The 13,804-nt window shown below is 36.1% G+C and overlaps 1 protein-coding gene across 30 annotated transcripts in view; it reads right to left on the bottom strand.

Moving 5' to 3' along the window:
- LOC139938390 (uncharacterized) overlaps positions 1 to 13,804 on the bottom strand; it is a 205,872-nt gene that overhangs the window by 93,613 nt on the left and 98,455 nt on the right. For 8 of the 30 annotated variants that reach the window (XM_071933885.1, XM_071933884.1, XM_071933880.1 and 5 more), the window contains one exon: positions 13,206 to 13,329. The exons of 12 other annotated variants lie outside the window; for them this stretch is intronic. The gene's annotated coding sequence lies outside the window, so the exon portion shown is untranslated. Of the gene's footprint in view, positions 1 to 3,688; positions 7,646 to 8,093; positions 8,236 to 10,864; positions 11,000 to 13,205; positions 13,330 to 13,804 lie in introns of those variants that run through there. 10 more of the 30 variants (XM_071933878.1, XM_071933870.1, XM_071933879.1 and 7 more) reach the window with 8 other exon arrangements.

The raw sequence follows: 13,804 nt of genomic DNA on the forward strand, positions 1-13,804 counted from the left end.
TTGTATAATTAATACAATTTTTAAAATTTTAGACGTTTGTAATTTTCGTACATTTGGAAACTTTATATATTTTTACGCATTAAAGTTTTCGTAAACTATATTTTGTAAACTTTTTATATTTCATAACTTTATAAAAATTTTATAACTTTAAACAATTGTACAAATACATCTTTTTTCAAATTAGGTTAATTGTTTGTTGTATTCATATTTTTATTTTATTTTATACATTTGTTAAATTCTATATGTTTTGAAAATATTGTTTTTTGTAAACTTTATATATTTTTAAGCATTTAACATTGTATATTCTGTAAACTTTACTTTGTAAATTTTATATTTCATAAACTTTAAATAATTGTAAAACATACATATTTTTTCCTTTTTTTCCATTGTTTATTTTATTTATATATTTTTTGTACGAGTATACATTTTGTAATTTTTATATATTTTTAAAACGATATATATTTTGTAAACTTTATATATTTCCAGCATTAAATGTTTCCTAAACTATATTTAATTGTTAACTTATATATACTTTGTAAATTTTACTTTGTAAACCCTTTACATTTTATAAACTTTAAACAATTGTAAAATAATCGTTAAACCGGAGGTCGTTGGTTGAAATCCCGCTCTAGTCAATTGTTCTTTGTTCATCCCAAAGTCATTTAAAAAATGTACCCAGTCAGTTTCCCTTGTGGTTTATTATTATATATATATATATATATATATTTTTTTCATTAAAAAAACTTTTTTATATATACATTTTGTTAATTTATTTTTGTTAAAACTTTTTTTTTTGTAATAATTAATATTGTAAATTTTATATATATTTAAACTTCATATTTAAACTTAATAATTATGCTTTATGAATGTTCAAACAATTACATTTCCATAAAAAAAGAGGAGAAAGGTATTAAAGGAAGGATCCAGAAAAAAGGGTTAGATTTTGGTAAATCAAAGTCTTTATTGGTGGCTATGAACCAATGAGAGTAAAGTGATGATGACAAAGAATGGTCCATGAAAGGAGAGGATGATTTATTAAACATAGGTATGAGGAACCTGTGGGAATATATAGTCCTATAAAAACTATGAATTTATATAGTATAATTTATAAATTATGTATAATATGCACTATGTAATACAAATTTGTTTAGTTAATATATTTTTTTGTTTCCATTGCCACAGAATGGCAAGCGATGTGCCGCGTCTGTGAATTATTCCACACTTCGAGACTTATTTTTGCGAGATCCAGTTTCAAAACACTCGATACGGTCGAAAGCTGTATAAATGTTGCAGAATGAGTTTATGTTATACTTGTAGTCGTTATAAATCTAGGAGTCCTAAAGAAACCTGGAAAATATCGAAGAAAAACCAGTACTCACAAAACATAGCACAGCAAAGAACAGCACAGCACATAGGTCCACGAAACGAGCACTCCCAACCGTGGCATATCAGCGAGTCTATTGGACCATAACGGAAATTTCCACTCAGTCACAAGCTTACAGAAAGACTATTGTAATACTTTCACAACTGGGTGTTTCACATTTAAATTTACCAAGGAGCATGCAATCACCACACCCAAATAACAATGAAACTGATGGATCCAAAAAGCGCTGGTCTTGCATAATCGCTGATCTCTTATAAGATTATGACGTGTCAAACGTTGCATTATTCGATAATGTACAATGTTAGTGCGATGTTTCTCATATATATGCGATTATTGTCACATATGTGCGAAATTCGATTTATGTATGCAAAAAATGTAATATTTTGCAATAAATTGTAATATGTGTGCGATATATTGTAATATTATGTGCGATAATTTGCAATATATCATAGGAGGTCCTGTTTTCAAGGTGTCCGTAAAATCGTGGCAAATTTTATACCTCTCTGTGCGCGATGTAAACAGTCGCTAGGTTAAAAAAAAAATGTGGTTTTTATTTGCCAAGCAAAGAGTCTCCTCTCCCTTGACCAAAACTTAGAAACACGTATGGCTCCACTGGTAGAAAAAAAAGTCATAATGTTGAGGCCATATAAAAATTCCCGTCATTCTTTTTGTCTATGTAATTGACACTTTTGTTTGGGGTTGTTTCAAGACACATTTGCTTGAAGATTTGAGGTGAAAATTATATACGTAAATTTTACTACTATCAGGGCTTATGTATACATACATTAGTGTAAATAGAGGCGAAAATGACAACTTTAAATTTATTTTGTGCAAATTGTGACGATTGTCCCTGCTTGATTTTTTTTCCTTCTGATTGTTCGATGTGTTGTTATGGAGGATTTAAAGAGACTGTTGCAAAACAAATTTCTGTTGCTATTTTGTCTATACAGGTCAAGCCATTTTTTGTTGCTTTTTTAGACTAGACCATTTGGCGCATAACGGCCTGAACTGAATTATTCTAGCGCCTCCTTAGGTAATGTATACAACTGGTAATCCTTCAATGAACTAGGAATGGTAGACCTGTATACGACTCTTTGTCTGTACTGTAAATCCGTACACTGTATTTAATAATACGAAAGTGTAAGGCCGCCAGGGTGGATTTCACAGAGAGTTAGGACTAGTCTTATCTCGAGTTAGGACGAGTTACTAGTCCTAACTTAGGACTAGCTGTACGTTTTTGATATCTCTTAGGATCAGCCCTAACTCTTTGTGAAATCGACCCCAGGTCTACAGGAATGGCAACTGTTACCGCGCTGCTGCGTTCTTGCAGCCAACGCCCAGTCACATTATAAATAATATGTCATCACACCGAACAAAACTCAATTTCATGCTCCTTCGCTTTGAGTATAAGCAGGACAAGTTTTACTGTATCGGTCGACATAAAAATTACACTGATACATCAGTCTGATTCCACAGCATCGTAGCAGCCGCCTTGACCACTCCAACATTGACAAGGAATATCGGTTAAAAAGATTTTGTTTCTTTACCTCGAAAATGATTTGCAGAAAGTGTCTTGTAGCCATTTTGGTATCGCTATATATCTCGGTCTTTCTTGGCTCTATCTTTCTTGGATGCAACTCTCTGTCTGTCTTCTGAGGAAATCTGGTTTTCTCTCCTCTCTCGAGATGTTGGATGATGGTGAGCTATTCCAGATTTACTTGTGATCAATATCCCAACGAATTTCCAACTGTCCGCAGAAAGAAAACCATGCTATTTTCCTTCTTTTTTTGTGTAAGCTGTTGTGCCTCTCCCGTTTGAAGCTCTTTGAATCTTACATCATCCTCGTTTGTTGCTGCGTTTGTGATCGACTGGAACTTTCAGTCGAAATAATGCTGAAAATTTGTCGAATAGCAAGTCAGTGTTAAATGGTGGGCTGATCTGTGTTTGTTTCACGATAGTACCGATTTACTAATGTAAGGTATTGATGACGTGTATCCTCTGGCGTATAGCGGCCTGACCTATTCTTCAAGCGCATTTTTATACGGGGTATGCTTCATTTAACTAGGAATTGCAACTTTTTCCTTGACTTGTTATTGGAATCAATGGACGCCGATGTCGTGGTACTCGCATAAGATTCTCTGTGTAACAACGGGACAAACTTGAAGATGTCCCACAGCTTTCATGAGAAGTTGTCAAGGCACCAATTCGTTGATTAACCATGGTTGAAGGATGTATTAATAAGTCTGAGTACTGAGTACCAACACACATCGGTGTATATGGGTAAAACCAAAATGATAGTTTTTTATCCCTGATGCAAATTCAACACAATAAACTGTTTGCCGTGCGCCGCTGCTAAAACAGGATCTCCGTGGTCTAGTCTGTATGACACTGCTCTAGAATTGCAAAGGTCGTGGGTTCGAATTCCAAGCGAGTAATATGCCTTTAACTCGGGTAAGTACTAAGTTTACAAGGTTGTTACACACATCTGTGTATATTGGTAAAACAATCGTGGATCTGGAACCCGAGATGCAATCTGGGTCCAATCTCATAAAAAATCTTTAAGCAGAAAATAATGCTTGAAACATTTCTTTTCAAAGCTAAATTGGCACCAGCCACAACATGCAAACTTAATGTAACCTTTGCAAATAATCTGTTTCTGCTTAAGCAATACTTTTATTTGATTGTTTGTGCCTGCATGCTCTATGAAATCGGGCCCAGTATACAGCTGCTTAACGACAGATTTTGCGCTTACTGGGTGATTTCCATTTCAAAGCAAAGGCAATCCCTACGGCCCTACTTCTCGGAATAAACACTTGGCTGCTAAACCATCGCTTAAAGGCACTGGACACTATTGGTAGTTACTCAAATAATTGTAAGCAAACAATCTAACTTGGTAACAAGTAATGAAGAGCTGTTTACAGTATAAAGTATTGTGAGAAACAGTTACCTCTAAAGTAGCGTATAAGTTTTTAAAAATAAGTAATTTATTACTAAAATCTTTGAATTAAGCATCTGGAAAAACGCAACTTGTGCGAAAATGTGGTACAGGTTGTTTCTTCCATTAATCTCTCGCAACTTTGACGACCAATTGAGTTCAACATTTTCACAGGTTCATTGTTCATTACTTTATGCAATTAATGAAATACACCAAGTGCGAAGATTGGGCCCAGATTCATGACTGCCTACCGTGCACAGAATCGGCGCTTACGGAAGCAGGGAATTATGAGCTAACCCCAAGCGTATGTATCAGGTTAGCAGCGAATTTTGGCTTTTGCGCGTGCGTATTCCACGTTACTAGCAATCTACGCTTACAATCGTGATCGTAAGCGCATAATTCGGCGATAAGCTAAGCCGTAAAATGGGGCCCTGGTCTTTGACAGTTACCAAAGGTGTCCAGTGCCTTGAATTTGAAAGCATTGCAAGATAAAAATTTTCCCAATCAGTTTTAATTCCTGATTAAATCTCTTTACAACAGATTAATGGACAAAGTTCGAGGTCGTGTCAAAATTTGGGTTAAGAAAGCGTAATTCCGAAAGGATGTCAGTTGTAGATTTTTTGTTTTTTTTCTTCTTCAAAGGTTCAAGGAAAATGACGTTTTTCTCCAGAAAATAACTCTTATATTGGACCTTTTTGGAAAAAAAGTTAGGATAAGTTTAATAAGTAAATTTAATAGTGACCTTCTGAATATACTATCATGTTTGGTTACAATCTGTTTAAAGGCACTTGACACGTTTGGTCATTGTGAAAGACCGGTCTTCTCACAGGTGTATCTCAACATATGCATAAAACAACAAACCAGTGAACATTCGAACTCATTGGTCGTCAAAGTTGCGAGAGAATAATGTAAGAAACAACATCCCTGTCGCACAGGTTGTGTGCTTTCAGATGCTTGAATTCGAGACCCCCAATTGCTCGTTACCAAGTAAGTTGTTATTCTAACAAATATTTTACGTAATTACCAGTAGTTTCCTGTGCCTTCAACCAAGATTTGATTATAAACTTTTTGATTTTCCTAGGCGAGCAATACATTTATACAGGTTTAGAATTGACCCAATCCCTCAATCTATAATAAAGACAAATTATGGAGAGACTGGAATTTATTATTGCCTTTAAGAGGAGAAAGACTGGACGCTTTTTCAGTTAAGTGGTCTTTCATAAGGAATCAAATCAAAACCCTCTCTAACAACATTTTGCTTTATATCCTGCTTTATATCCAAGTTTTCTCTGTTGTCAAATTAATATCAAATTATTTTGCTTGGGTGTTTTTTCTGTCTCTCTTATGTATTTTTTGTTGTTTTGTAAAAGGGAAACTAACATTTTGGTTGCTTAACTGGATTAAAAGAAACAGAGAAATATCCAAACTGCCAGACACCTAGGAGCAACATATCGACGGGTCAAACAAGAAATGTTTTTTCGAGTTTACAGATCACACTTAAAGCTTGTTTTCACACGAGAGCACTCTAGCAAGGGTCCACTGCTAAATTGTAGCATGGTTGTTAGGTTTTACAAAATTAATGTACCTCATGTGAAAGGACAACAATTTGTTTCTACTGTCCAAGGGTTATTGCGAAATTTTGTCAAACATTGCTACATTTTACAACCATGCTAAAATTAACCAAGGGACCCAAGTTAAACAGAACAAAGACCAAGAACTTGGACAGTAATTTACCGATCAGAGTGTTTCAGGGATTTGTTCAGTCCTTTCCTGCATACAAGATACAAGGCACTTGGTATGTATGGCGATATCAACCAAATAAATGTACAGGCTCAACAATATCATAAAGCACACCACCATATCCATTGTTTTAAAACAATAATTTCATCACTCTTATTTCTAAAATTTTAAAGACACCAAATAAGCCACACAGATAGATTAAATGTGATTTTTGTCTACCTTGAAATTCAGATACACGGCATCATTTACGCAGGAGAAAATGGTAAGACATTTGTTACGCCTTATTTAAGTGTGAATATCAGGGTGATAGTAAAATTGTAAAATTATAACCCATTTAGGGGTTATGGCCCCAAGATTAAAAGTACTATTTAAACATTTTTTTTTTAACTGACTTTATTTATAGAGTTAAAAAAAAGACTTGGCATTTGGCATCTTGTGAATGACAAGACTTTCAGCAGATCAAGCCAGAAATACAGTCTTATTACATTTACGGTGGACCAGTTGCATCAAACATTATAAAACTAGCCTCTACATTTGAAATGTTTACTTCTTTCTAAAAAACTACATTACTTCAGAGGGGTCCGTTTCTCACAATGTTTTATACTACCAAAAGCTCTCCATTGCTAACAATTATTTTTAGGTAATTACTAATAATGTCCAATGCTTTTAATAAAACAGAAAATAAATGTGAATTAAAATACATTGATTAATGTCATACAAAAATTGAATGACCCTAGCAGGACTGCTCAGAATATTCGGTTGCGATTGTCAATCTAACTATTAATTCATTGGAAAGATACTGGACATTTTGTAATTGACCAGTCTTCTCACTTGGTGTATGTCAACATCTTGAACTCAACTGGTCGTTGAATGGAAGAATAAAAACTCTTGTCACACAAAGTTGTGTGCTTCCAGATGTCTGAATTCGAGACCTCAAAATCAGTTCTGAGGTCATGAAATCAAATTCAATTATTTTATTGAGAAATTACTTCTTTCTCAAAAACTACATTACTTTTGAGGGAGCTGTTTATCACAATGTTGTAAACTATCAAGAGCTCTCCAATGCTTGTTGACAAGTAAGTTTATATGCTAACAATTATTTTGAGTAAATACCAATGCTTTAAAAACAACAATGTCTCAGCTACACAGGACATAACAATGAGTGACAAAGGCATGAAACCCAAATTTCACCAATGGAGTTCAAAGTTACATACATGAGAATATAGACATAATTATAGACATACTATACAGATAATTTTCGAATTTGAACAACATTAATTAGCTGAAATCACAGTATCTGAAGTCAAACATTATGTCACTACTCTACGTCGAAGTCACACCAATTTGAGAAATGAGATATAAAACTGTTTATCAAAGGCTCTGTTTGATACAATTTTTTGTTCACAACGGTTCAGGGTTGAATATCATACCTCCTGATTCCTCTGGGGGTCTGTCCAAACAAAACTGTTGTTTCATTCATTTTATAAAAGGCTTGCTTTGACTGGCCAAGGAAGATTTCTTGTAGTGCTCCATTTGATTAGCTGGAAAGAGTACTCTCTTGAAAAGAAGTCTGTGGTGCTGACTGTCTAAGAAAAACAAAGAAATCCGACAGAAATATAGTAAACAGTTGACTTGGTTTATTTAGGCGTTAAATCTTTCTCTTTTCCCCATAAAAAAAACGGACCCATGATTGGCTCCCCTCATAATCACTAAAAATAATGATTATAATAAAGACTTGATTTTAAGGCCGATTTCAAATGACACAGTACAAACTACTAAAGTTATTTTACTAGTTGTGATTGGGGATATGAGTAAAAGTTCAAGATATAATTGGATCTTTGTGAAGTTCTTAATTAAACTCTAGAAGGTCCAGTTAAATGTTGAAAGACAAAATCCACCAGGTTTCGTCCCATTGGTTGCCATTGTCGACAGTATGTGCGAGGACTTCTGCTTTTTATGGGGAGAGAGAGTTATTACATGTGCACATATTATAATCAATACTAGCAGAGCAAGCAAACAGTAAACATGGATTACCTTCTGCATCATCTGAGGCGCAGCGACTCTTGGACTATGGAGAGCAGCAAGTAGTACAAGTAGAATGGTGCAAGTAAGATTGCAGGGCGAGAAGAAGAGACGTAGAGTGTAGAGGCTGCAGCTTTCCTGTCTCTAATTTCACCTGCAGTTTAGGAGGGAACAAATTAACCGAACACAGTGTTAATAAACAGTTCCGAACAAATTCTTACACTGATTTCCAACCTCTCTAACTTCAAACCAAGCTTTATTTAAAAACCAATGTATGAGCAAGAAAGATCAATGTTTTTCTTTAAGGATGAAGTTTCTCCTGTATATTTCAATAATGCAATAAGAAAGTAGGTACAACATCTCAAAAATAAGTACAGATCGTCTTAAATGCTGGAAAAAAATAAATAGCATGTGTAAGAGTCTAAAGGGTGTGGGGCTAGTATTTCAACCCTGTATCTAGTACACAATATACAACTATTGCGCGATAGCGTTTTATACACCAGTGGGGGGAAAATGGCAACCGAGGCGAAGTCAAGGGTGCCATTTTGCCCAGAAGGTTTACAAAACCTGTGGACCCCAGTCACAGCCTGAAAATTGCCGGCTTTTGAAAGTTGGCTGACCAAATTCTCCAACGCTGAAAATGTTTGCAATGAAACGGAGAGACTGCTTCTCTGTTAAAGCCGTTATACACTATTGGTACAGAAAAGAAAGAAAAAAATTCACAGATTTACAAATAACTTACAGATGATTTACAGAAGGTAATGGTGAAAGACTTTTCTTGAAATATTATTCCATGAAATGCTTTCCTTTTTGAGAAAACATAAAAACAATATCAATTCTTGATAGCGAGAATTACGGATTTATTTTAAACACATGTCATGACACGGTGAAACGTGCGGAAACAAGAGTGGGTTTTCCCATTATTTTCTCCCGACTCCGATGACCGATTGAGCCTAAATTTTCACAGGTTTGTTATTTTATATATAAGTTGTGATACACGAAGTGTAGGACTTGGACAATACTGTTTACCGAAAGTGTATAATGGCTTTAAAGGTTGACTTGCTGATGAGATTAGGGAAAATCATAAGGCATGAAGACCGAAGAACTTTTGAGCAGAATCCAGTGAAATTCAGTTACCAATCAGTGGCGCAGGGATGAAGTTTTTAAATGAAACAGAACAGAATACTGAGACATTTTATCTGTGCAGACTGGGTAGCCGACAAAAAGTTTGAGATTTATTTAGAATTTTGTAAATTAAAAAATTTTTTTTAGATTTGAGGTCAAAAGTTTTTCAGGACGGACTACTGAATCAGTTTATCTGAGTGGAATGGATCAGTTAACCAAAGTTTAAGTGAATATATTGAGATTTTTGTGAAGTTGAGTATTTGGTCGGAAATCAGAAAAATCTGCCAAAGCCGATATAGCCATTTTACTTGGTTTGGGGTAAACAAATATTTGGTTTCAAATGATACAGAACAGACTATTCAAGACATTTCATCAGAAAAGATGGGGTATACTTTAAGATAAATTGAGCATCTTGTGAAGTTTTGTTTTTGGTAAGAAATGAGAGCCAACATGGGAAGGGAGCTCAGGGGGCTGACCGACAACTGCGTACAGTCTGCTTACAGAGTCTGTTGACTTCAGTTTTGGCACAAATATTTCTGGATGGGGATTGGTTCTTGGTAAGGAAAACCAAAGGCCAATCTTACTCCAATCTGTTTCCATTGTATGTGACCAAGGGTCGATTTCACAAAGAGTTAAGAACTTGTCTTATCTAGTGTTAAGACGAGTACCTTGTCCTAACTTAGGATAAATATTAAGGTCTGCATGCTACAGTGCAGGGTTAGGACTCGTTCTAATCCTAACATTAGTCTTAAGTTAGGAAGAGTATTGTGAAATCGACGGCAGGCTTAGTTGTAAGTAAATGGAACTCACTCCGAAGTGTTAGTTGCAGAAAAAACACTGCATGCTTTGCTAAGGAAAAATTGACTGGGGCACCAATCACAACAATGCAAACCTGATGTTATTTTGTCTGGTAACCTGTTCCTGCAATGCATTCTAAGCTTAGCAAGTTTTTGCGGTTACAGACTATATGAAATTGGGCCCTTGTGTTAGTTGCCACCTTGGTTGAAGCCTTGGTGAGTGAAACTTGGCCTAGAGGTTAGAAGGAAGGGAGACCTTGATAGTACTCTGAGAATCTATAAAAGGTCCAGGAAGGCATTAATACTTCTGGAATGATGGCTGCTCAACAAACATACCTAAGATCAAATAGGCCAATATAAGGTATATTGTTTAAAGCAGTGGACACTAGTGGTAAATACTCAAAATAATAAAATGAGTAATGTGCTGAGGTTGATAGTATAAAACAGTGTAAGAAACGGCTTCCCTCTGGTTTTCGAGAAAGAAGTAATTTTCCACAAACTTGATTTCGAGACCTCACATTTAGATTTTGAGGTCTCGAAATCAAACATCTGAAAGCAGTGTGACAAGGATGTTTTTTCTTTCATAGTTATCTCGCAACTTCGACGACCAGTTGATCTCAAATTTTCACAGGTTTGTTATTTCATGCGTATGTTGAGATACACCAAGTGAGACGACTAGTCTTTGACAATTACCAATAGTGTCCAGAGTCTTTAAGGCCCATCTGAAACTCTGCCACGAATTGCTGTATGGCTGAACAGCACTTATGGATTATCTCTAGTGAAGCAAAAAGTCACCTCGATCTCCTTAATTCTTATTTAAGTATAATAATAGCCAGTTTGGCATCATGACCTTTAAAGTACCTTTATCTTCAAAACATTACCTTGATGCTTTTAAGATCATATATGTCATAGTCAAAGTGGATGCCCAGCAGATGGTCCATATTCAGGCTTCAACACAGCTTGATGAGGTATTAGCTTCTGTTTCTGGTAAATCCTCTGCAAGTAGAACAAAATATGATTCAATCGTACCAACCAAAATCCGTCACATTAAAGCAAGTAGTAGTTGTTCTTTAACTTCATTTTGGTTCAAAAACTTGTATCTTTGTTAGAGGCTACAAACACCAGTGTCTGAAAATCTTGAACAATTCATGGCTAGAACACAATGCGTTTGGGACAAAGTGGACAGGGCCCAATTTCTTAAAGCAGTTAAGCAGAAAATACTGCTTGGCAAATTTTTTTTTATACAAGCAAAATTTGCGTCGGGCACCAGCTACAGCAATGCAAACTTAAAGTAATTTTGCTGGTAGTTAGTTTCTGCTAATCAATACTATTCTGTGCTTAGCAAAAATGTGTTTACACAGGCCTTATAAATGAAGGCTCTGGTAGAAGTGTGAAAAGCTGAAAATAGGTGATGGGAGCTACCAAAGGAATGAGAACCAAACTACACTATGAGGAAGGCTTCTACAGAGGCCAGTCTATGCAGAACTATGATGAGGGCCCTTCCGTTAACACATACGCTGAAAATGTTTGCAATGAAACGGAGAGACTGCTTCTCTCTTAAAGCCGTTATACACTTTCGGTACAGAAAAGAAAGAAAAAAGTTCACAGATTTACAAATAACTTACAGGGTCTACAGAAGGTAATGGTGAAAGACTACTCTTGAAATATTATTTCATGAAATGCTTTACTTTTTGAGAAAACATTAAAACAAAATAAATTCTCGATAAAGAGAATTACAGATTTATAAACACATGTCATGACACGGCGAAACGTGCAGAAACAAGAATGGGTTTTCCCATTATTTTCTCCCGACTCCGATGACCGATTGAGCCTAATTTTCACAGGTTTGTTATTTTATATGTAAGTTGTGATACACGAAGTGTAGGACTTGGACAATACTGTTTACCGAAAGTGTATAATGGATCTAAAGGTTGACTTGCTGATGAGATTAGGGGAAGTCATAAGGCATGAAGACCGAAGAACTTTTGAGCAGAACCCAGTGAAATTCAGTTACCAATCAGTGGCGCGGGGATGAAGTTTTTAAATGAAACAGAACAGAATACTGAGACATTTTATCTGTGCAGACTGGGTATATGACAAAAAGTTTGAGAATTATTAATTGTAAATTGGAAAAAAATTCAGATTTGGGATCAAAACTTTTTCAGGGATTTTATGGATACAGAACGGACTACTGAAGCAGTTTTATCTGTGTGGAATGGGTCAATTAACCAAAGTTTAAGAGAATATATTGAGAATTTTGTGAAGTTGAGTATTTGGTCGGAAATCATTTTTTTTGGTTTGGGGTAAAAAAATGTTTGGTTTCAAATGATATTTCATCAGAAAAGATGGGGTATACTTTAAGATATATTGAGCATCTTGTGTAGATTTGTTTTGGTAAAAAATGAGAACCAACATGGGAAGGGAGCTCAGGGCCCAATGAGATATGGCAGGGATTGCAGCTGAATGATGAACAAAAATGTATCTGTGAGTTAACAAATTGGCCTACAATTATTTAAAAAAACAAAGGATTTTGCTGGTTCTTTCAAAATTGATGCATGTGTGGTTCAGGGGGCATATTTTTTAACTGACAGTTATAGACCGGCAGCCCAGAGCACTTGGTTAAAGGTACCAATATTTGAGTACCGGAACGTTTAGTGGATAACCTGACATAGTCAGATATGGATGTCTGCCGGGGACCCCCAGCAGCGTGTGGCGCATGGACCCCCAACACAGAGGCAAAATAATGGGCTGAATCAAACATTCTAGGTACCACATGAAACCAAGTGGAAATGGTCATTACCATGATAGTAAGTAAAAAATATCAACCGCCAGACAAAGTTTCTGCTGCATTAGGCCTGCCAGACACCCCCTCCCCCAAATATTTAGTGTACAAACCTATAGGGTTGAAATTAACCAGTTGTCAAATTAGCTCAGATTTACATGAAACTTTGTCTAACTGTTCCATTATGGCTAAAATGAACACAAACCAAAAATTAAATCCACTCTCCATACCTTTTCCGAGATACAGCCTCTTAAAATATGCTAAAACCTCCCTCTTTTGGAGCTCCGCCCCCGGCAGACAGCGCGCGTCATGGTGGTATTCTTTAATCACTAAATGTTTCTGTACTCAAATTATTGGTACCTCGTTCCTTTAACCAAAGTGCTCTGGGCTGCCGCTCTATTATACTTAATTCTGACTTACCCCTGCAGCTGAAATCGAGTTCTTCTGACTTCAGTTGAATGGTCTTACTGCTTGGCCTTGCCATTCTTAGAACCGTTGTTTGATTGGAGAACTGGTTGGCAACCCTGGCTCCCGTTCACGGCTTCTAGAAATTAGAAACACAAATAGAAATTATATAATGTGACAACCTTGATAAAATATAAAAGTAAACTCTACCAATGCATTTCAGGAAACCTTATACCTTGGATCAATTTGGCCCGCAGGCTGGAAGCATGAGATGGATGTAAAGTTTTAGCCCCTCTTTCAGACTCAACGTAAAATACGAAGAGCAAGATGTCATTGACAGGGACCCCTCTAAGGAAGGCCAATAATGTGGTCAGTTGTCCCTGGATGCTGCCCAAATTACTTCCATGAACCAACAAGTGATTGTATCTTATAAAGTTCTTCAATGGGGGGTGGGGGATGGGGGGGGGGCGGTGACGAACAACTGCGTACAGTCTACTAAGGGAGCGTCTCAAAAGTCGGAACGGTAGGAACATTCTTTTTGGATCGCAAGAGTATCCCCGCCGCTTTGTCCGTTCCACAGAACCGGTCTTTTGGAACGCTCCGCGTATACTTTG

The sequence above is a fragment of the Asterias amurensis genome, chromosome 6, assembly GCF_032118995.1.
Source record: "Asterias amurensis chromosome 6, ASM3211899v1".
NCBI classification, from domain to species: Eukaryota; Metazoa; Echinodermata; class Asteroidea; order Forcipulatida; family Asteriidae; genus Asterias; species Asterias amurensis.